The sequence below is a fragment of the Schistocerca piceifrons genome, chromosome 7 (assembly GCF_021461385.2).
Source record: "Schistocerca piceifrons isolate TAMUIC-IGC-003096 chromosome 7, iqSchPice1.1, whole genome shotgun sequence".
Classification (NCBI taxonomy): Eukaryota; Metazoa; Arthropoda; class Insecta; order Orthoptera; family Acrididae; genus Schistocerca; species Schistocerca piceifrons.
Window position 1 is genome coordinate 483,984,663 of NC_060144.1, and position 24,896 is coordinate 484,009,558.

Here is a 24,896-nt window from a genome sequence, read left to right on the forward strand (position 1 = left end):
GATCCTGACAATTCAAATTTACGGTTTTTCATAGTTTTACTAAATCGCTTAAGGAAATGACGGGACGGTTCCTTTGAAAAACCCATGGCGGATTTCCTTCCCCATCCTCGTCCATTATGAACTTCAGCTCCGTTTATAATGACTTCGTCGGCAACAGGATGTTAATTCCAAATACGCCGAATCCTTCTCCTCGTTTCGTTTCGTTATCAGCGCTTTTCCAGCAACTGGAGGTCACCCAATGGACTGCCTTTTGCGTTGGTGCTAAAAGAATCGTTGCTTCTGCATTTAATCTGACATGCAAGCAGCTCTGAAATCTCTATCAGTCTCTGGAACGAGATGAAAGACCGTTGCGGAATGTCATGAAGCACTTGAGAGAAAAGGGGAAAGCAACAGGGCAAATCTGGACTTGGTCTGTGGTCACTCAGGAATTAATGTTAAAGAACACACTTTGGACATCGTAGCGCCTACTGCATCTGCATCCCATTTTACATCCAAACATCACGGGGTGCCTGCATATCAGGGTGTATATTCAACAGGAAACAGCTTCGTCTGTGTTGTCAAAACAAAGACTTCCCGGCGGCTACAACACAGCACACCACCAGGTCTCCACCAACGGCCGCCAGGGACAGCTACCCAGTCGCGGAGCCTGCAGAACAGCTTCATCAGAGGTCCAGCTACCCTAGGAAATACTTTGCTACGCCAGGCACGTGATCGCAAATAGTTTCGGCAGATACATCCGCCAACGGGCTTTATAAGGCGGAAAAATATCAATGTAGGCCTGTGCTGTGATAGTGCCGCACAAAACAACAAGGGATGCAGGCCTCCTCCATGAAAAACACGATCACACCATAACACCACCGACTCCGAATTTTACTGTTGGCACTACACACACTGGCAGATGACTTTCACTGCCCTTCGCCATACCCACAACCTGCCATCGAATCTCCACATCGTTTACCGTGATTCGCCAGTTGACACAACGTTTTTCCACTGTTCAGTCGTCCAATGTTTACGCTCCTTACACCAAGTGAGGCGTCGTTTGGCATTTACTGTCGTGTTGTGTGGCTTATGAGCAGCCGCTCGACCATGAAATCCAAGTTTTCTCACCTCCCGCCAAACTGTCATAGTTCTTGCAGTGGATGCTGATGCAGTCTGGAATTCCTGTGTGATGGTCTGGAAAGATGTCTGCCTATTACACATTACGACCCTGTTCAACTGTCGGTGGCCTCTGTCAGTCAACAGACGAAGTCGGCCTGTACGCTTTGTGCTGTACGTGTCCCTCCACGTTTCCACTTCACTATCACTTAGGAAACTGTGGATCTAGGGATGTTTAGGAGTGTGGAAACCTCGCTTACAGACGTATGACACAAGTGACACCGAATCACCTGACCACATTCAAAATCCGTGAGTTCCTCGGAGCGCCCCATTTTGCTCTCTCACGATGTCTAGTGACTACTGAGGTCTCTGATATGGAGTACCTGGTAGTAGGTGGCAGCACAATGCACCTAATACGAAAAACGTATGTTTTTGTGGGTGTCCGGCTGCTTTTGATTACATAGTGTACATATAGTCGCTCGGACATTGTTTCAATTTAGTCGGTTTCCTTCCTGAGTACATAGTTCTTATAAGAGAAAAGTTCCATACACAGATACTGCTCTCGTGGATTTGCGAACAGAAAATCTTGATCACTTCCATTCACCTCTGTCCGCTCCACTGTCACTTTAAGTGTCACTAGCTTCGATGTTAAACTTGGGACGTACTTAACGGTTTTCGATAGTTCTTTCAGGCAACGTAACTTACACTGCCGTATGCATACGAACCTGTGAATAAACAGAGCTAAGAAAAAGAAGAAACACTCTAAAATACATTACCCACAACTGGGTGAACTGCTTTATTACAATCAACCAAGGAAAATAAAACGCACTACTGAGTTCGTACAAACTATGCAGGGACTTAAAGTCCCTGGTACATAAGTTCGATGCGTTTGGTTGGTACATAAGTTCATTGCGTTTTTGTTTTACATGCTTGTATATCGATTGCTAAGGATTTATTTATCGATTTTTATTTTTTATTTGTAGTTCACTGTTGGTATTTGAGTTTAGATATTGTCACTTTGTCATTTGGAGGTAGTGAGAGGAGCTGTGGACGCTAGAAGATGGAGTGCCAAGTAGAGAAATCGGAACATTTCCGACTTATTCTTCTGTTTAAGTTCATAAGAGGGATGGCAGCAGCAGAGGCAGCCGGAAACAGTTGCGCCGTGTATGGAGATAATGCTGTTGGACAGAGCACGGCAAGAAATTGGTTTTCTTCGTTTTAAGGAGGATTGTTTTGACGTTAATGACTCTCCACATTCAGGAAGACCTTCGGAAATTTGACGAAGATCGTTTAAAAGTATTGATCCACCACGTCAGTGTACTCGGGAATGGCAAATGTTATGAACTGTGATCATTCCATCACCTTGTGACATTTGCATGCAATAGGCAAGGTTGAAAAATCTGGTGTATGAATGCTCTAAGCCAAAATCACAAAAATCAGCGGTTGGCCATATGTGCATCTTGCTTGCTCGCCATCAATTGTCTCGTGAACAAACCCGACCATTCCAATCCTCTGTCGTTACTGGTGGCATCATGCTAACATAAGGAAAAGAAAGGAATGGCTGAGCACAAACAAAGCAGCAACTCCCCGTACAAAATCCTGCTCGTGTCCACAAAAGATAATGTTACCTAAGGTGGAACAGCGAGGCTGTGGTGCACTACAAATTGCTTCCCGGAGGTGTAACCATCACTACTGACGTTTATTGTCAACAACTGAGCCGTCTGGCATGAAGTGATGTCACTCCACGATAACACCCCCCTGCGTACGAAAGACTGATAAAAAGCGGTATACAGGAGTCGTGTTGGGAAGTCATTCCGCACCCATCCTATTCAGCTGATCTTGCACCCTCAGACTGTCAACTTACCCGCTCTCAATCGAACAACCTTCAAGGAACTTTCTTTCCGGATGAAAATGCGCCCCGAACATGGCTTGGCGAGTTCTTCGCCTCAAAACGATGTGATTTCTACAGTCGCGGAATCTAAAAGTTACCCCAGCGTCGGAAGGCTATTGTAAATAGTGAAGGATAATATAATATTGATGACCGAACTCTTTTTTATGTGTATCTATTGTGTTTATTTAACTTACGCGAAGACACCAAATCAAAATCGACTAAAAGAAGTGTGCAGTGATACATGAATGAACGAAAGGAGTGGGACAAAACTGTGATAAATGTTAAACAATCGATGAATTAACGTGCTTCATGAAAGTCGACCCAAACAGATGATCCGAAGGGTCAATTGAAGAAATAAATCGTGCGAGACAAACGAGTTACCCTAGATGTTTTACAGTTTTGTTTCATTAATATCTATCTTTCCTTGCTTGACAAAATTGCATATTCAGCACCAACAACAACCTAAGTAGGAAGCTTATTCACAATATAAAACATCCAGATACAGATCTTTGTTGTGTCTGGCATTTACAAAATTACATAATTTCAGAATTCGATTTAAAGAACATTTAGTCAGCTACGGACTGAATAAATGTAACTAATCATCTGCAGCAACACACGTTAGGGACACAGACCACCATTTGAAAATCAAAGATAATCTTGATAGTTCGCACAAAATCGGAAAAACCAAATGAATCACAGAAGCTACAGGAATTCATAATAACAAATATGGCGATAATATTCTTAATCAAGTAACCGAATTCAAGAACTCAGAATTTCCCAGTACTCTTAAGCCAAGTCTAATGCAGTAGATTTAAGAGGTACCAATGTGAAACAAACGACTCCCAGACTGTCAGCATAGCGAATATCGATGTAAAATGAGATAGTCGATATCTATTGACACACAGCAAGGCTGCCATATTGCATTAAGTGTATATTGTTTACATGTACGTGGAAAAAATTTGAGCAGTGAATTACGTCAAATAACAGTGCAAAAACAAATAGTGAAATAGTGTAATATCTCACAACAGATCCGACAATGTACCGATGACACAAACGAAGCTTCTTGGCACCAAAATCGAAAGGGAACAACCGCCAAATAAAAAAGTGGATAACATGATTTTCACACCATAACAACTGATGGAAAACTATCTGCGCCGGGCGGAGTGGCCGAGCGGTTCTAGGCGCTACAGTCTGGAACCGCGCGACCGCTGCGGTCGCAGGTTCGAATCCTGCCTCGGGCATGGATGTGTGTGATGTCCTTAGGTTAGTTAGGTTTAAATAGTTATAAGTTATAGGGGACTTATGACCTCAGAAGTTGAGTCCCATAGTGCTCAGAGCCATTTGAACCATTTTGATGACCTCAGAAGTTAAGTCCCATAGTCCTCAGAGCCATTTGAACCATTTTTGAAAACTATCTGCATCCTACACAGGCTATAGTGTCAGTCATAATAAACAAGTAGACACAGCTCTACACCAGCTGAAGATACCACTGAACATCAATTTCTAGTCAACTACTGCTCCCCCCCCCACCCCCTTTCCCACCAAATGCCCCAACAGCCACACCAGCAGCGAATAATAAACAAAAATTCCTCCGTTCATTTAGTTTAGGACATTTCATTTTTAAGTAACAGTTTCCTGTATGTATAAATGCCTGAGGATGAGCAGAATATGCCCGAAAAGCGTTGCAGTTACGTTAAGTTAAACATAAAAGAAATAAAATCGACTGGTAGCAAAAAATACAAAAAAGTAATTAACCGGATTCTTATTGGATCAGTTTGGATGGGAAATTCTCTATTGCCCACCTAACACTCCAGACCTCTCTTTGGGAATTTCATCTTTTCACGAAGATGTAAGAGTACCTGGGAGGGAAACAACATGAAGGTAATGCAAGAGTTGGAAAATGCAGTGAATAACTGGTGTAATGAACTGGTGGAAGGTGACTAATACACGGGAATTCTAAGACTCGTAGACAGATATGATAAAATCTTAAATAATGGAGATAATTACGTACAGAAATAAAGTGAGCTTCAATTTTGTACGAGTGATATTAATAATGCTCTAATTACCGCCTCGAAAAAATAAAGTTACGTAACTACTTTTTTATTTTTTTATTACGTGACTGTAGACCTAATACACAATGAAATCTTCGCACCACAGTACCGTAGCATATTACTGGAGTAGCCAAAACATAATTGTGCAGTTTACTGATAAAACGGGAGTATCTCGTGGTTTCTGCATTTAACGGGAAACAACGCTACAGCAATCAATGCTGGGTTGGTAGAAATGTGCGGCAACAATTCGTCACCATGGATCAGTTTTCACCATCTTGAACGACTGCTCACAGTCATTCAAAAAGCCCATCGAACTGAAGAAGCAGCGGAAGCGTTCCAGACGACTTCTTTAGCCACCTAATCACCATGGATGAATGCTTGGTGTATCACTCTGATTCCGAAACAAAGACTCCAAATGGGCTGTGTGAACATGTGGATTCAGCAATGCCGAAAAAAGCGGAATAACTAACCATTATCATGTAAGGTGATGCTGAGGGTATTTTGGAATTGCTGTGGTGTGATGCTAACAGATCATGCTCATAAAAGGAAAACCGTCGCAGTGTAGCGTACTACCGAAATCTCCTGACGACATTGCGGTCGGCTGCAGACGAAGCGTCGGAGGGGGACTTTTCTTGCTCCACGACATTACCCCGCGGTCATTCTGCATATAACACAGTCGCACATGCTAATTCTTTGAGCTTCTAAATTTTTCTCCTCCCCCCCCCCCCCCAAAAAAAAAAATGCCCTTTATTCTGCTGATATGGAACCCAGAGACTTCTTCCTCTTTCCTCCGATGACTGAACCATTGCGTGGTGGGCACTTCTAGAATGATGACGACATTGTTTCCGAGGTGGGACGCCTCCTGAATATCTTAAACGAAAATTTTGCAAGCAACGTCTCCGCTGATCATTGGGTCGATTGTAAAGTGTATATGTAGAGAAATACTGGTAACATCAACAAGTCTCATGGTCGCAGATCGATGTTTTCGATGTGATAACTAAAACTTTATGACTTTTTCTGAATTTGCGTCCCATGTTTTATTTCATGTACAAAAATGATTATATGTAAAGGTTTTTTAAATTACCGCTACCAGTCATAAACTTTGTTAACTGTTGTATTATATTTTTATTTAGTTACATGTTTCGAGGGAATACCTCATCTTCAGGCTAAATGGCCTTACAAAAATAATTTCACGATAAGATTATACTGATGTTACGTAGTCTTTTCATAAATGCTGTGGTTATCCTGTGGAAGAAGAGGAAACTTAGTAAGAGGTGATGTCACTTTGGAAGCTGGACTGATGTTTGTTCCAAAGTGACATCGCCTGTTACTAAGTTTCCTCTTCTGCATAACGCAAAGTAAACGTGGTTCAGTGGGGCTCCGCTGAAGATGTGGGAAAACACAGTCGACTGAACATTTGCTCATGTCCCACACAGATGGAGTTTCCTTGCACAACGGAAGATGTCTTTTTGTGCAATGACAAGGCCATTATAGCTGCGCAGTTTTAGAGGAAGAGAGTTTTCTGTTCTCGATCGGACGCGGAAAGTAAAGTTAGTATAGAGTTTCAGATCTGAAGACTAACTCTGAAAAACTGTGTTTGCAAATTTGTTGTTTTCTTAAAATAACTTTGCCTGTGGAACGAAATATTACATGCTTTCTCATATATTTCAGTATAATCAAACGCTGCGCAATATTTCACTATTGTCATGAAAGAAAATTGACTGAAAATGCTACACTTAAGATAAAGATAAACCGAACAGTATCTGAGAATGGATGCCGCCACTAGTCAGCTAATCGATATATTGGGTTCAAGATAATAACGTCACGTGCAATTTATATCACCTCTTGTCTGAGGATGCCAATCCATTCTTCGTTGATCGTGTTTGTAACCTCAATCTCAAGCGTCCGCTCAACAGGGGAACTGGTCCGACTTTGGTCGCTCTCCTGAAGATAAAGTGTAGAACATTCAACAAGGTTTCAATCGGAGACAACGGTAGCAAGCAGATAACCTGCAGTTCCTCACAAAGGTATCTGGTATCGTATAACCTACAAACGATACCGACGAAATGCAGTTATAGCTCTTCTCTTAAAGGATACGAAAGGCGGTACAGACGTTACCTTTCAATGCAGAATTTGTTAATATGAGCAGTAAAGTTAAGTGGCATAGCACGCACTTACTGTTGCACCAGAACCGTCAGAAAATCGTTCAAATACACTGTCTGACAAAAAATGAAGCATTCGGGAGGGGAGGTGGAATCAAATTGAAACTTCACGAATTCAGACAGCGTGTGACGTTATTGCAGTGATTACCATTCGAGTCAAGTTTTCAAAGAATTTAATTGTATGAATCCACATATCAGGATGACCTTACACCCCTTACGGAGTGGATGCGTGCGCTGATTAGGTTGGGAAGCGTGTAATAAAAAGTGTTCAGTTTTCTACATATGTCACAGCACCATACATTGTCCAAATTTCAAGTAAACTGAGCAATATATTTAACAAGACAAAAGTAAAACAAGCATTTCACATGAATAATAATTAAAAAAGTGAACTAAACTCCGCACGAACAAGCGATGAGGGCCTAACGGTACAGACAGGCCGCCGTGTCATCCTCAGCCCACAGGCGTCACTGGATGCGGAGATGGAGGGGCGTGTGGTCAGCACACCACTCTCCCGGCCGTATGTCAGTTTACGAGACCGCTGTCGCTACTTCTCAATCAAGTAGCTCCTCGGTTTGCCTCACAAAGGCTGAGTGCACCCCGCTTGCCAACAGCGCTCGGCAGACCGCATGGTCAGCCAAACAATTGCCAGCCCAGCCCGACAGCGCGGTGATCTGACGAGAATTGGTGTTACCACTGCGGCAAGGCCGTTGGCTCAATAATCATTTGAAAACAAAACTTCAGTCATGAAAATATGAAGTACCTAATTTCTCAAATCCAGAAATTTCTCGAATTTCTTGCGAGGATTGCATCAAATTCCACATCGGACAAACAGGTAGAATTCTCAGAATGAGGTTGTAGGATCGCCACCGTGACTATGAAGTCCATCATTCTACATTTGAAATACTACTACGAAGCCAAAAAGACAAAGGAAAAATAGAAAATGCAATAAGAATTCTACTTAGGGCACCCAAAGGACATACACTGAATATCCTGGAAGAGTCGCAAATTTGCGCCTTTACAAATGCATATCCAAACGACATTCTTAATGAACAAACGTAACTGAAACATAAAAAAATCTAGAAAACTTTATTGATATCCTGAAAGAAAAAGCATAAATTTTCAACATTTCACGACATGAAAACAGTAGAATACTCAAAAGAAATATCTTTGTACGAGAAACGAAAAATTAGAGCAATACTGTCTTTGTAATGTTCTTATTATCACTGATTTTCCGCGGAGTAAAATTCGTTGTAAACATATAACCTTCACTGGAGAAATCTGTCAAACATATGTAAGTGCTACTATAAATAAAATCACATCAGTAGCAAAAAAAAAAAAAAACTGAGAGATAATCAGAAAGACACTATTGCAAAAAATTGCACTGCCATTCCAAGATCACTTGAAAATGGCAAAAACTGCGGGAAAGAACTCGTCGTGGTGTATAACGAATTAATAATGTATCAGTTGCAACAAAAGCTTGGAAGGGTGTATGTAATATGTCATTCTTCGACCTAAAACGCGCTGCGAGACCATCAGAGAGAAAAGAAATATTTCATTTGCAATATTTCATATAATTATTTACCAGATTTATAAATTTTAAATTGCTGCCATAATTTACTCATTAAGAGGTATTCTCTTATTTTAAAGGCTTAACACTATTAGGAGAGTATTAAAGTTGCAGAATGTGCGTGTGTCTTGAGCCAGCATAACTCTTGGCGTCCAAATTATCCAGATTATATTCATCCAGTTTTTGAGAATGAGAGCAATTGGCCACTTCAAACAAGCTTTGCACATAATTTCTAACCTACTTGAAATGTTTTCTCGCTGACACCTGGTCAAAGTAATGGAAGAAAAAAAGTTTATCTCTTATTACATTTTCGCAGTTAACGCAATATAACCTCAGTATCGGACATGACGTTTCAATTTATTATTTTTTTGCTACTAACTCTATACGCAACAAATTTCGCAGACAGACTTCTCATATAATTACTGAATGTATCAGGAAAATAATATAGTCATACGACATATAATTCGGTAGATATGACGTTTTATACACTGAAATCTATTCGTTAAACAATCAGATGGTGGGTTTATTGGTCTTATGTAAAGTGTATGATGAACTCTGTTTTCGTCTTGATACTGCCCGTACAGTTAGTGGTGGACTCAAATAGCATTTATAATGATGTAGCAAAAATATTAGAGTTTCGTTAACATTTTCCAGTTTGGTCACGTTTTATAACACGTTAGAATTAACGAATATAAATTGTTAAAATCAGTTCATTGTTTTGAAACAAACTGTAGATGTAAATTGACAAGCAATGAGCAGAAAAATGCATGAACATGGGTAGTTACAAGGAGGAATATGTTGCAATGAAGACAGCGTCATGAGTGGAAATAGCTACTAGAGAGGAAATACCACAATATCGACAGAGGCAACAGGTTGAATTTACGTAGTTGCGTATTTATGCAAAGTTAGGCCACACAGACAAGCGTCCTGTGTATGTTACACTGAATTACGTAATCGTGACCATACTTATGAATAAACATGCCTGGTTAATTACTATTTCGTATGCCTGGGTGCGTTTCTGCACACCTGTTCAAGATCGCCCAGAGCACGAATTCCCGCGGACAACCCGGATTCCGATGCGTGCTGCACAAACATATGCAAAGCGTTCCCCTTCTGCAGAGAATGTGTACTCACTGATTCTTACACCTTCTCATTCACCGCACTGCGCTGTTTTAATCAGTTCGATAGAACTAAGTGTGTTGACAATGCTCCTACCTCCTCACAAGTGATTTTCTATTCATTTCATTATTGTTGTTTTTGTGGTCTCCAGTCCGAAGACTGGTTTGATGCAGCTCTCCATGGTGGTCTGACTTGAGCAAGCCTCTTCATCTCTGTGTAACTGCTGCACCCTACGTCCATTTGAGCTTGCTAACTGTAATCGAGCCTTGGCCTCTCTCTCTCTACACACACACACACACACACACACACACACACACACCAGCATTGTGTGCAACCCACTGCCAGAGATGTGGAAGTCGTAGGACACACTCAGCAGTGCCACTGACATTTCGACTGGAGTACTCTACCGCCCCATGAATCTCTGTAACAGTTCTGAGGCGAATGTAATGAAGAGATTCATCTACATACATACCGCTCAAGCATGCCGGGGGGGTACCATATACTACTATTACACACATCAAAAAAAGTTTTGCATCATCCCGGTTCCCACAACTCCTGAAGATAGCCGTTGGCTGTGGATATTGTATCACACACAACGTCTCTTTAACTGTTTAGAGATGTCACTAAACCAGTCCAGAGATGTAATCAACCATGAATTAGACGCAGGGGGTCTGACAGCCGATCAGTTCCAGTCATTCCACCAGGAAGGAGGTACACTGCTCGTGTAGTATGTAGTTCAACCATGCCTAGACGGTCAATACCGCGGTTCGATCGCGTCCGCATTGTTACTTTGTGCCAGGAAGGGCTCCCAACAAGGGAGTGTCCAGGCGTCTCAGATTGAACCAAAGCGATGTTGTTCGGACATGGGGGAGATACAAAGAGACAGGAACTGTCGATAACATGCCTCGCTCAGGCCTCCCAAGGGCTACTACGGCAGTGGATGACCACTACCTACGGATTGTGGCTCGGAGGAACCCTGACAGCAACGCCCATGTTGAATAATGCTTTTCGTGCACTTACAGAACTTCGTGTTACGACTCAGACTGCGCAATAGGCTGTATGATGCGCAACTTCACTCCAGACGTCCATGGAAAGGTCCATCTTTGCAACCACGACACCATGCAGCGCAGTACAGATGGGTCCAACAACATGCCGAATGGACCACTCAGGACTGGCATCACGTTCTCTTTACCGATGAGTGTCGCATTTGCCTTCAACCAGGCAACCGTCGGAGACGTGTTTGGAGGCAATACGGTCAGGATGAACGCCTTAGACCGAGTGGAGCGTTGATCCTTCGTGTAAACTTCTGCACTTTGTCGTTTTGTGATAGGTACATACAGATTACACACAGTCTCGTCACTCGTGATGACCTGTGCCTCGTTTTAGAATACACTGAAGGGTCGCCTATTAGCTATAAAGTGAACTCCATGCATTCGTATAGTGGAACGTGGATTTTCGAGCTCAGATCGTTGTACGATTTAACTGCCATAGCAACTTCAAGCGACTGCAGCTCGTCGTTTGATGCGATTGGGTTAAAACTGCCTCCTCACAACTGACTGGTCGAATGCACATCTGTTATTTACAGTTGCTACTTCAAGCAGCCAGCGTTGTTACTGCGCTGACGTCGTTTGTACGCCCGGAATAAAATCAGTCACGGAACTTTTTGGACGGACGGTGTATGTATGTGTTCTATGAGGTTCTGTAGGCGAACAAACGGATGATCGGGAAGTATATTCCTCTACCTTTCGCCGGTGAGAAAAGATGAAAAAAATCATGTTACGCAACGTTAACATATTCCACATATGAATACCCCCACCACTGCTAGCATGCTGCTCTGTTGACAAGTGATTTTCGACGAACTTCCAACGTAGCATCCACGTGTACTAACTTCTATCCCAGCTTGTCAATCCACGCAAGAATTTCCATGCTTAGAACATCCAACCCATCTATTATCCCTTATCTTTTTCCACTCAATTATATTTCTTTAGGTCACATTGATCTGTTACTGATTTCAAAGTCAAATGACCCTTTCGAGCTGCCCCCCAAGAATGGATGGATTGATCTAAACACGAAAACTACTCGTTTGGCACTTGAAATCGGAAAACCATCAAATAACGCAATCTTTATTATTGTACGTGGGGGAGTTGGAAAATAAGTTGCCCCTGTCGACTGTGGTCAAAATTGTGTGTGAGTGGGAAAAAAAAGAGAATGAGACATTAAAGATAAGACATATCTTTATTTTTCTGCACAATTTCCAAGTACATTGAGACATTTGTCATACCGCTTTATAAGCTTCAAAAAGCCTTCAAAGAAAAAATCAGGGCGTTGCATACGGAAGAAGCGTTGAAAGGTTTGTTTGACATCAACATTGTTGTCAAAGTGCCTTCCGCCGAGAGTCTTCTTCAATGCAGGACACAGATGGAAGTCACTTGGTGCGAGATCCGGACTGTAAGGCGAATGGTGTAGGCGCTCGCAACCAAGAGTTGCAATATGGTTTTGCGTAGCCGTTGCCGTGTGTAGTCTTTCATTGTCATTCAACAGCAGAACGCCAGGTCTGAGACGGCCAGGCCGCTTTTTCCGAATCACCTCTTTCAATTCCGACAGACTGGCACAGTACCGCGCAAGCACTGATGGTTGCACCCTCCAGAAAGTCCAGCAGCAAAACTCCTTTGGCGTCACAGAAAACGGTGAGTAGCACCTTACCTGCAGACGGAGTGCTTTTGAACTTCTTTCAGACAGTTGATGACGTATGTTTCCACTCCATGGATGCGGCCTTCGATTCGGGCGTGTAATGGTGGACCCACGTTTCGTCCCCCGTCACAGTCCTTTTGGATCACCGTTTTTGTCCAGGTTGAAGTAAAACAAAGGGTGTCAATAAAGTACCACTATCACATCAGAAATCATAACTTGGAGATAGGGAAACGTGGTTTGTTGAAAAACGTTTAACATCTCTCAACTTTTTGTCCTGTGTGGTTTGTTGCAGATTTGACTTGGGGTACATCAAAATGGTGAGAGTCCAGCAGCAGGCGCAACGCATTATCTGCAAAGCAAAAGCCGAATCCGTGAAAAAGGTACTGCGGAATAATTGACGTCAGTATGGGAGGGAACCACTGGCAAAAACAAACGCAATGGGGTGGTTCAAAAACTTTAAAAAGACAGGCAGTGTCAAAGGCCTTCTTCGAAGTCGGCGTCCCCCTGTGTCTCAAAGACGCGTTGACAGAGAGCATATTGCATTTCAACACAGCCTTCAGAGGTCAATTTCTCGGACATCACGCGAATTACAGGAAGCAAGATCAACTGTCAGTGAAGTGTTACATAAATTGTTAAACGTTTTTGCGTAAAAAGTATAAATGGTCCAGGTATTGCAGGTATACGGACTCATACTGACAATGACTACCCGAAAATGTACCTATTTTCAGATGAAGCAACGTTCCACGTTCCTGGAATAACCACACCATTAGGATTTAGGGCTCCAAAGGCCCACATAATACACGTGAACACATCTGTGATAGCGTGAAGCTCAAAGTTTGATGTGACCTAATCCAAGATAGGCTCATTTTTCTTCGCAGAGAAAATCATAACGGGAAATGTTTACCTGGACATGTCGGAGTAGTTCCAGCTATCACAGACAGAAGACCTGTAGCTGTCCATAATCATGATGGTGCACCTCTACATTTCCACAATTGAATGACAGAGTTCCCGTGGGGTGGACGTATTGTGATCGTCATAGCCCTCGCGCTCTCATGACGTCACTCAACCGGTCTTCTATTTTGGAGGTTACGTTAAGGATTGTGTGTGCATAACATCAGTGAATAACACTGCTACTCTTCGTCCATGAACAAAGGCAGCAACGAGAGCTGTTGGCGCCGCAATGCTGACCTATATAGGGGCAGAAATCGAATATCGCCTTGAGGTTCCGCGAGCGACAAGTGGATCACACATCGAAGTTCTGGCAGAACAGAAAAATACTTTGAGAGGTGCTAAACGTTTTACAGCAAACCGCGATGCTCTGTCTCTAATAGTATCCAAATGATGATTTTTTGAAGTGATAGCAGGACTTTATGGACATTCGTAGACAGTTGAGACAAGGGAACGTTCCCAAGTGTCGATAAACGATATTAATGAAACTTGGCGGGTGTGTAGAAAAGACAAAATAAAGCAATACGTATGTTTTTGTTTGCGCCCAGCTTCATTTTTAAGGGGTAAAACACGCCCCGAAACGTAATTTGGTATATTAGACTTGCAGGGAAGATCTTCTAAACGATGATATACGAAAAATGCTCCTAATATAAAAGTTGTCAAATGATTAATGTTCTTGAGAACTGTGTAACCAACTTGTTTAATAATTTTAAACTTTGCAAAGTACCACACCACTATTAATTTATTTTGGAAAATGAATATTTTTGTTACAACATAAATTAAAGAAGCTTTCAAGGCACATACATCCATGTGCAATAAAGTTGGTTTCTGAAATAACATTTTTCAAAATTAACTAATGGTGGTGGTGTATTTTGCAAAATTTCAGTCTATTACAATATTCGATTATACAGTTTTCAAGAAAATTAAGTACATATCAACTTTTGTATCAGTAACATTTTTTATACATCATCGTTTAGAAGATATTACCTCCGAATCTAATATGCCAGACTACCTTTTCGGGTGTGTTTTACCAGTTAAAAGTGAAATTAGGTAAAAAAAGTACGCATTGCATTATTGCTCCCCTCCGCACACCAACCACGTCTCATCAATATCGTTGATTGATACTTGGGAATGTTGCCTTGTTAGACACTCGGAAATTCCAGTGTCTGCTCTACGTTCAAGATGGAGTTCCCATGTTTCGGTCACGTGTGATCTTGTTGTGACGAAATGAGATGATATAGTTCTCTTGCTCTTCCTGCGCTCGACTATCAGACAACCAGTGCAGAGTCTGACAAGATCCCAGTCACCTCTTTCTGACATTTGTTCGAGAAACGTCGCGAATATTCTACTGTTTTCTTCTACAGAGAACCTTCGATACGTAGCGCTAGAAATACGGTCCATTTGCCGAATAGGAAGCAAGTTTACATTCAGAAGCAGAAATATTAGAAGATTAGTCAAGAGTGAGAGTGTTTATTTTTTTATTACGGTAAAAGTAATGGTAGTTGAAGATATCTTTAGCGTCCCCTCCTTGAGGCTTTTCTGTATCCACCACTGCCTTGAGCCTTATTTATTATTAGTACAAACGAAACCGTGCTTCGCTTCAACTGAATGCGTAAATCGGTTGGAATCAATGGTGTACTGGGTACGGCAGACACCTCTCCAATTAGAGATCAGTGAGGATAGCAGCTTCAGTGACATTATTTCAGGTGGCTTCAGTCTGCAGACGGCCAAGTTTCAGAGGATTGAGATTGTGTAGTAGTATTCTAATTATAAAACAAAAAGCCATAAATACAACTATTCTGCCATACGGTTTTTCAGTTAAAACGGAATGCAAGGAAGGAAAAAAAGAGCACACTGTTGCCTACACTAGTTCTGTAAAAAATATATGTACAGAAAAACAATATATATGGGACAAATATTCGTCTAATGGTTTTAATGCCTTGCTATACCAGTTGAAAACGATTGCGAGCAATGTAAAAAAGAGAAATCGTAGACTTTCGCAGCACGCCATTTTCTTTTTCGAAGTTCTTTACAACAGAAAACCTGTAAAATATTGTTAAAAAATATATAGCGCACGTCGTCGCGAATGTTAGTTAGAGTATTGTGTAAAAATGTTAAGTAAATTGGCCACGCTCTTATTGATAAACAAAAATTGGTAAGCATGTTTCTACATGTGAAGGATAGTGTGTGTTCAGATTTCGCGCCAGTCACCTAAGGGTGACACTAGTAGCGCCACTATGAGCTTCGCTTTAAATACACGCTGTAACAGTTGTGAGCGTCCGTTACGTTTATTTAAAATGGAATGATCATATAAAGTTGATCGTCGGCACAGCAGATGCCAAACTGAGATTCATTGGAAGAATCCTAAGGAAATGCAATCTGAAAACAAACAAAGTAGGTTACAGTACACTTGTTCGCCCACTGCTCGAATACTGCTCATCAGTGTGGGATCCGTACCAAATAGGGTTGACAGAAGAGATAGAGAAGATCCAACGGAGAGCAGCGCGCTTCGTTCCAGGATCATTTAGTAATCGCGAAAGCGTTACGGAGATGATAGATAAACACCAGTGGAATACTCTGCAGGAGAGACGCTCAGTAGCTCGGTACGGGCTTTTGTTGAAGTTTCGAGAACATACCTTCACCGAAGAGTCAAACAGTATATGACTACCTCCTACTTATATCTCGCCAAGAGACCATGAGGATAAAATCACAGAGATTAGAGCCCACACAGAGGCACACCGACAATCTTTCTTTCCACGAACAATACGATACTGGAATAGAAGGGAGAACCGATAGAGGTACTCAAAGTACCCTCCGCCACACACCGTCAAGTAGCTTGCGGACTATGGATGTAGATGCAGATGTAGATTGCACGTGGGGAGGCGATGTTGGTGAAGAATACCTTCAAGGCGACAAAGACGCCATTATCAACACCTCACTGAGTTTGCACGAGGTCATGTAATAGGGCTATGATAAGCTAGATGTTCCTTCTGCGATATTGCAGAAATACTTGGCAGGAATGTAGCAACTGTACATGACTGCTGGCAGTGGTGGTTACGAGAATGCGCGGTCGCAAGAAAACCGGGCTCCGTACAGCCACGTGGCACAACCGGGAAGGTTCGGCATTTGGCTCTGGGGCATCGTACTGCATCTGTAGCAGCAATCTGAATGGCAGTTAGCACCACTGTGACACAGTGAACTATAAAAAATCGGTTACTTCAAGGATAGGTCAACGCCAGACGCCCTGTAGTGTGCTTTCCACTGACCCCAAACCACTGCAACTTGCGAATTCGATGGTGTCAAGCGAGAGCTCATCGGAGGGCAGGGTGGAGGTTCAAATGGTTCAAATGGCTCTAAGCACTGTGGGACTTAACATCTGAGGTCATCAGTCCCCTAGACTTAGAACTACTTAAACATAACTAACCTAAGGACACCACACACATCCACGCCCGAGGCAAGATTCGAACCTGCGACCGTAGCAGCAACGCGGTTCCGGACTAAAGCGCCTAGAACCGCTCGTTCACAGCGGCCGGCTCAGGGTGGGTCTGTTGTGTTTTCTGATGAAAGCTGTTTGTGCCTTGGTGCCGGTGATAGCCATGTGCTGGTTCGAAGGAAAGCAGTTGAGGACCAGGAATCATCCTGTCTGAGTGCTAGACACACTAGACCTACACCTGGAGCTATGCTCTGCGTTGCGAATCCGTGTGACAGAAGGAGCATGGTTATCCGACGCAACCTGCAAAATTTGTACGTCAGTCTGTTGATTAGACCTGTTGTGCCGCCATTCATGAACAGCAATCCGGGGATGTTTTCCAACAGGATAACGCTTGCCGACATACCGCTGTTGTAAACATACGTGACCGAGCGAGGTGGCGCAGTGGTTAGACACTGGACTCGCATTCGGGACGGCGACGGTTCAATCCCACGTCCGGCCATCCTGATTTAGGTTTTCCGTGATTTCCCTAAATCACTCCAGGCAAATGCCGGGATGGTTCCTCTGAAAGGGCACGGCCGACTTCCTTCCCCATCCTTCCCTAATCCTATGAGACCGATGACCACGCTGTCTGGTCTCCTTCCCCAAACAACCAACCAACCTAAACATACGTGTTCTGCAGAGTGTCGACATTTTGCCTGGGCCTGTTAGATCACCAGATCTGTCTCCAATCGAGCACGTATGGGACATCATCGGACGGCAAGTCCAGCGTCATACACAAACAGCGTTAACCGACCCTGTACTGACCGACCAAGTGCATCAGACATGGAACTCGATACCACAAACTGACTCCGGCGCCTGTGAAATAAAATGCATGCCGGTTTTCACGCTTGCATTCAACATTATGGGGGCTACACCGGTTATTAATGTACCAGCGTTTCACATCTGCAATGGCTTATATCTAGCTTACATTAACCTTTGATCTTGCAATATTAATCACATATGTCACCTAGACAAATGTATTTCCGAAATTTCATTACTCTACATTAATAACTTTTTGGTGTTGCGATTTTCTCTCCGTCAGTATACACTACTGGCCACTAAAATTGCTACACCACGAAGATGACGTGCTAAAGACGCGAAATTTAACCGACAGGAAGAAGATGCTGTGATATGTAAATGTTTAGCTTTCCGGAGCACTCACACAAGGTTGGCGCCGGTGGCGACACCTACAACGTGCTGACATGAGGAAAGTTTCCAACCGATTTCTCATACACAAAGAGCAGTTGACAGGCGTTGCCCGGTGAAACGTTGTTGTGATGCCTCGTATAAGGAGGAGAAATGCGTACCATCACGTTTCCGACTTTGATAAAGGTCGGATTGTAGCCTATCGCGATTGCGGTTTATGGTATCGCGACATTGCTGCTCGCGTTGGTCGAGACCCAATGACTGTTAGCAGAATATGGAATCGGTGGGTTCAGAAGGGTAATACGGAACGCCGTGCTGGATCCAACGGCCTCGCATCATTAGCAGTCGAGATGACAGGCATCTTCTCCACACGGCTGTAACAGATCGTGCAGCCACGTTTGGATCCCTGAGTCAACAGATGGGGACGATTGCAAGACAACAAACATCTGCACGAACAGTTCGACGACGTTTGCACCAGCATGGACTATCAGCTCGGAGACCACGGCTGCGGTTACCCTTGACGCTGCATCACAGACAGGAGTGCCTGCGATGGTGTACTCAACGACGAACCTGGGTGCACGAATGGCAAAACGTCATTTTTTCGGATGAATCCATTTTCTGTTTACAGCTTCATGATGGTCACATCCGTGTTAGGCGACATCGCAGTGAACGCACATTGGAAGCGTGTATTCGTCATCGCTATACTGGCGTATCACCCGTCGTGATGGTATGGGGTGTCATTGGTTACACGTCTCGGTCACCTCTTGTTCGCATTGACGGCACTTTGTACAGTGGACGTTACATTTCAGATGTGTTACGACCCGTGGCTCTACCCTTTATTCGATCCCTGCGAAACTCTACATTTCAGCAAGATAATGCACGACCGCATATTGCAGGTCCTGTACAGGCATTTCTGTATACAGAAAATGTTCGACTGCTGTCCTGGCCAGCACATTGCCTAGATCTCTCACCAATTGACAACGTCTGATCAATGGTGGCCGAGCAACTAGCTCGTCACAATACGCCAGTCACTACTCTTGATGAACTGTGGTATCGTGTTGAACCTGCAGGGGCAGCTGTACCTGTATACGCCATCCAAGCTCTGTTTGACTCAATTCCCAGGCATATCAAGGCCATTATTACGGCCAGAGGTGGTTGTTCTGGGTACTGATTTCTCAGGATCTATGCACCCAAATTGCGTGAAAATGTAATCACATTTCAGTTGTAATATAATATATCTGCCCAATGAATACGCGTTTATCATTTGCATTTCTTCTTGGTGTAGCAATTTTAATGGCCAGTAGTGTATTTTTCTTTCACAGAACGCCACACATGACTGCTATTCATAATTGGCGTTTGGACAGGGACATTATTGTTCGATAAACCGCACTAGTGAGTGCCTGTGAAGAGCGACCACACGAGCGCAGTAAAATGTGAAGAGTTCAGCAATGATATGTTTGCAGACGCCTGAATCTCGCGGGCCGGGGTGATGAGCGAAGGGAGCAGCGCGTCCCCCTGCTTGGCAGTACGCCAGCCTCACTTGTCCGAAAATAATAGAAGCCGGCGGGCTGGCGGCTGCGCCTGCACGCACCCACGCCGCCCGTCTGCAGCAGCGCTGGCCGTGGCCGCCGGCGCCACAGACGCAATGGCACTCCCACCCACCACTGAACACCAAGGCCGCCGCGCAATGAGCAATGTGTCCCACACGGACAAGGGAGCTGCCTCCCCATACGATGCTACACAATTGCAGCTCGTACCCCGTACCACTTATATCTTACAGTATAGAACGAAGAACGGCATACCCGCATACACTGATGAACAGAAGCTAAGGACAAAAGTTACTTTTGCAAGTGTGTCACTGTCAAATACATCTACTCTGCAATCCACCATACGGTGCGTGGCGGAGGGTACCTCGTACCACAACTAGCATCTTCTCTCCCTGTTCCACTCCCAAACAGAACGAGGGAAAACTGACTGCCTATATGCCTCTGTACGAGCCTTTTCTCTCTTATCTTATCTTTGTTGTCTTTCCGCGAAATATAAGTTGGCGGAAGTAAAATTGTACTGCAGTCAGCCTCAAATGCTGGTTCTCAAAATTTCCTCAGTAGCGGTTCACGAAAAGAACGCCTCCTTTCCTGTTGAGATTCCCACCCGAGTTCCTGAAACTTTTCCGTAACATTCGCGTGATGATCAAACCTACCAGTAACAAATCTAGCAGCCCGCCTCTGAATTGCTTCTATGTCCTCCCTCAATCCGACCTGATAGGGATCCCAAACGCTCGAGCAGTACTCAAGAATAGGTCGTATTAGTGTTTTATAAGCGGTCTCTTTTACAGGTAAACCACATCTTCCCAAAATTCCACCAATGAACCGAAGACAACTATCCGCCTTCCCCACAACTGCCATTACATGCTTGTTGCACTTCATATCGCTCTGCAATGTTACGCCCTATATTTAATCGACGTGACTGTGTCAAGCGCTACACTACTAATGGAGTATTCAAACATTACGTGATTCTTTTTCTATTCATATGCATTAATTTACATTTATCTATATTCAGAGTTAGCTGCCATTCTATACACCAATCACAAATCCTGTCCAAGTCATCTTGTATCCTCCTACAGTCACTCGACGACGACATCTGCCCGTACACCACAGCATCATTAGCAAACAGCCGCACATTGCTATCCGCCCTATCCAAAAGATCATTTATGTAGATAGAAAACAACAGCGGACCTACCATACTTCCCTGGGGCACTCCAGATGATACCCTCACCTCCGATAAACACTCATCAATGTAGGACAACGTACTGGGTTCTATTACTTAAGAAGTCTTCGAGCCAGTCACATACTTGGGAACCAATCCCATATGCTCGTACCTTAGTTAGGAGTCTGCAGTGTGGCACCGAGTCAAACGCTTTACGGAAGTCAAGGAATATGGCATCCGTCTGATACCCTTCATCCATGGTTCGCCAGATATCATGTGAAAAAAGGGCGAGTTGCGTTTCGCAGGAGCGATGCTTTCTAAAGCCGTGCTGATGCATGGACAGCAACTTATTTGTCTCAAGGAAATTCAATATATTCGAACTGAGAATATGTTCGAGAATCCCGCAACAAACCGATTTTAAGGATATTAGTCTGTAATTTTGAGGATCCGTCCTTCTACCCTTCTGATATACAGGCGTCACCTGCCCTTTTTTCCAGTCGCTTGGGACTTTACGTTGGGCAAGAGATTCGCGATAAATGCAAGCTAAGTATTTAGCCAATGCAGTAGAGTACTCTCTGTAAAGCCAAATTGGAATGCATCAGGACCTGGCGATCTATTTATTTTCAACCCATTCAGCTCCTTCACAACCCCAGGGATGTCTATCACATCTCGATGAAACTTGGAGTACGAGGACGGTTCGGCCGGCCGGTGTGGCTGTGCGGTTCTAAGCGCGTCAGTTTGGAACCGCGTGACCGCTACGGTCGAAGGTTTGAATCCTGCCTTGGGCATGGATGTGTGTGCTGTCCTTAGGTTAGTTAGGTTTAAGTAGTTCTAAGTTCTAGGGGACTGATGACCTCAGTAGTTAAGTCCCATAGTGCTCAGAGCCATTTGAACCTTTTTTTTTTTTTTTTTTTTTAGGACGGTTCGGAAAGGAAGGTCCGAACGGTCGTGAAAGGAAAAACAACAGTAAAAATCACGGATATCAAAACCTTTAGCTGGAAGGCTTAGCTACACCTTCCAGCTAATTCTCTAATTAATCGCCACTCCGACTGAAACATTTGTCATACAGATATACCAACTTTCCAACACCCTCGCCATAGAAGCAATCACATGGCTTTCCGCCAGTTCTCTATGCTGATCTGGAGATCCTTGTCTAAGACAGACTGTTGTCTTCGTAGCCAGCGGTTCATGTGAGCAGAAATGAAACTCAGAAGGAGAGAATTACGGGCTGTATTGTGGGTGTTCAAACACTTCCCAGCGAAAACTCTGCAGGAGCATCTTCATTGCCCCTGCAGAGTGCGGCCGAGAATTTTCGAGACGAAGGAAACGCATGACAGTTATGTTATGTGGGCTGCATGACATCAGGCGAAATCTTTCACACTTGGCGGGAGACACTATTTATCTAGGCATCTCTGCTCACTGTGTGCTGAGAGTTGAAAAGAGCGACGTGACGCAATCGACGGGCATACTAAGGACACAGCCCAACACATCTGTGCAAAACTTCATTGGATTTTCACTGTGATTTCCATTTCGCGTTTGATCGGACCTTACTTTTCGAATAGCCCTCGTGTAATACCGGTTAGTTATAATTAAACTTTCCCTATTTAACCCTTTATAACATGGAAACTAATTACCATACCAGGACCAAACTCGATGGTATTAATATCAAGGGCATGGGGAAAAGAAATAAGGTCGAATCAGTTCAATCGAAACACTTTTAATGTGCTGCTACGGTACATCATACCATTACATACCCATACCATTGCTACAAAATTGGCTCAGTATGGCGCCCATCAGGGGCCAGAAGGGTAGAAAGCGCAGGGCTGCATTCTGCAAGGCAGAACGAAGTGAAGCATGTCCGTAGGAATTCTGGCTACCTCTTTGACATGCTGCGCTTTATATCAGCGCAGGTGTGAATGTTGGCCTGGTAAACCCTGTCCCTCAAGTAGCCCCACAACCAGAAATAACAGGGAGTGAGATCAGGTGATCGTGCCGGCCGAGCATTTGGAAACGATCGACTGATAATTCCAAATGTGTTTCAGAGAAGCAGGTGGACTTCAAGAGTGATGTGCGATGGTGCTCTATCTTGCATGAAAACTGTTGAGTACAATGCATCTCCCTCCTGTAGGGCGGCTGTGACATGCTGGCGAAGCATATCGCAGTTACGCTGCACGTCTTTGGTTCTTGAGTGCCAACATGTTCAAAAAAGAATGGGCCAATGATGAACGTAGCCGTGAATCGACACCATACGGTGACACGTTTACCGTACAGAGGAACTTCATGCACAGTAACTGGAGGAGAAGATCCCCACACTCGGTAATTCTGTGTGTTCACCTCACCTGTCAGAGAAAAATGAGCTTCGTCTCTACATAGGATGGGACAAGGCCAGCCCTCGTCAACTTCGATCCTTGCGAAAAGAGGTGAGCGAAGTCAACACGTCCCTGCGCGTCATGTGGTGCAAGTTGCTGTATGATATGGGTCTTGTACGGATACCATTTGACAATGCTTCGAAGCACCTTCCGTACAGTGGACCACGGAACGTTCAACTGTCGTGACACACCACTCGCACTGCCTGACGATCAGGAATTGAGCTCATCGTTGTCTGCCACAGCAACAGCGATTTCATAAACCGGTCGTCGGGCTCTTCCCGGAGCGACGCCCAGTTCTTCAGTTGATTCGAACTTGTTCATCACGCTTCGCATAACAGGGGGAGAGAGAGGACCCTTCGATGATCTTTTCAGTCCGCGATACTCTCGAAGCGCAGCAGCAGCATTACCGTTGTTTTGCCGGCTGGTGTGGCCGTGCGGTTCTAGGCGATTCAGTCTGGAACCGCGTGACCGCTACGGTCGCAGGTTCGAATCCTGCCTCGGGCATGGATGTGTGTGATGTCCTTAGGTTAGTTAGGTTTAAGTAGTTCTAAGTTCTAGGGGACTGATGACCACAGATGTTAAGTCCCATAGTGCTCAGAGCCATTTGAACCATTACCGTTGTTTTGATAACAGAGCTTCAACAATAATGCCCTACTCTTTTTGTCCAATCTCATGTTGACCCGTCAACAAGTGCACTGCGACTGGTCGGGTGAGTGAGACTATGAATCACGATGACTGATCACGACGCCTGGTGGCCATAGTTGGAACTGGACGGTGGCGCTGTGACGCAAGGAAATCATACATCCCACACTCTGGACATTTAAGTAGGGAAAGCTATAATTCCAGTAGAAAGAACTGCTACATTGTAGTACAGAAGGTAACTGAACGATATACGCATAGAAACATGTGGGAATGACGTTGAAGTCACCACGATTTATGATGGTTCTCTGAACATAACAAAAGGCAGGGCATAGATCTTAATAGGACCCATTATCACCACAGACGGCAATCCACGCTATGCAACGTAGTACCATGTTCGCCACAATGTTGGTACGGAGTTCCTCTAGTAGGGCGTTCCATTCCTCGACCAATGCTGTTGACAACTGTTGGATGGTTGTTGGTGCATGAGGAAGTGCTGCACATTCCACACGTGTTCGATGGAATTTAAGTTGAGGGAACGTGCAGGCCAGTCCATTCGCTGAATATCGTCTTGTTTCAAGAACTCCTCTACCTGCGATGTTCTATGCGGTCGCACACTGTCACTCATAAAAATGAAGTCAGGACCGAATGCACCCCTAAAAAGACGCACATGGGGAAGGAGTACGGAGTGGCAATATCGTTGACCTGGTCAGTGTACCATGTTCAAAGATTTGGAGGTCAGTATGCCCTTGCCACTATGCTTCCCCACATCACAACACATGGAGCATCAAAATCATTGTGTTCGACAGTGCTGGATGTGCCCTCATATGGCGAGAGGTGAGAGCACCTATGCAGTATTGTGCTGGGGGTGACCGTGAAAAGACGTAGTACGTAAAAATACTTGATAACGACCGATATTACTATCGAATCCGAATTTTTAGGGATCACTAGATTTGCTGATGATAGTCAGGTTGACGTTTTACTCATTAAGATGGGAACGGGGGCGAGAGAGTGGGGTGCAAAAATAGTGACATATCAAT

At 44.0% G+C, this 24,896-nt stretch overlaps 1 protein-coding gene across 1 annotated transcript in view; it reads right to left on the reverse strand.

Moving 5' to 3' along the window:
- Positions 1-24,896, reverse strand: part of LOC124804748 (myosin light chain kinase, smooth muscle) — a 359,831-nt gene that overhangs the window by 202,051 nt on the left and 132,884 nt on the right. The window lies entirely within an intron of this gene.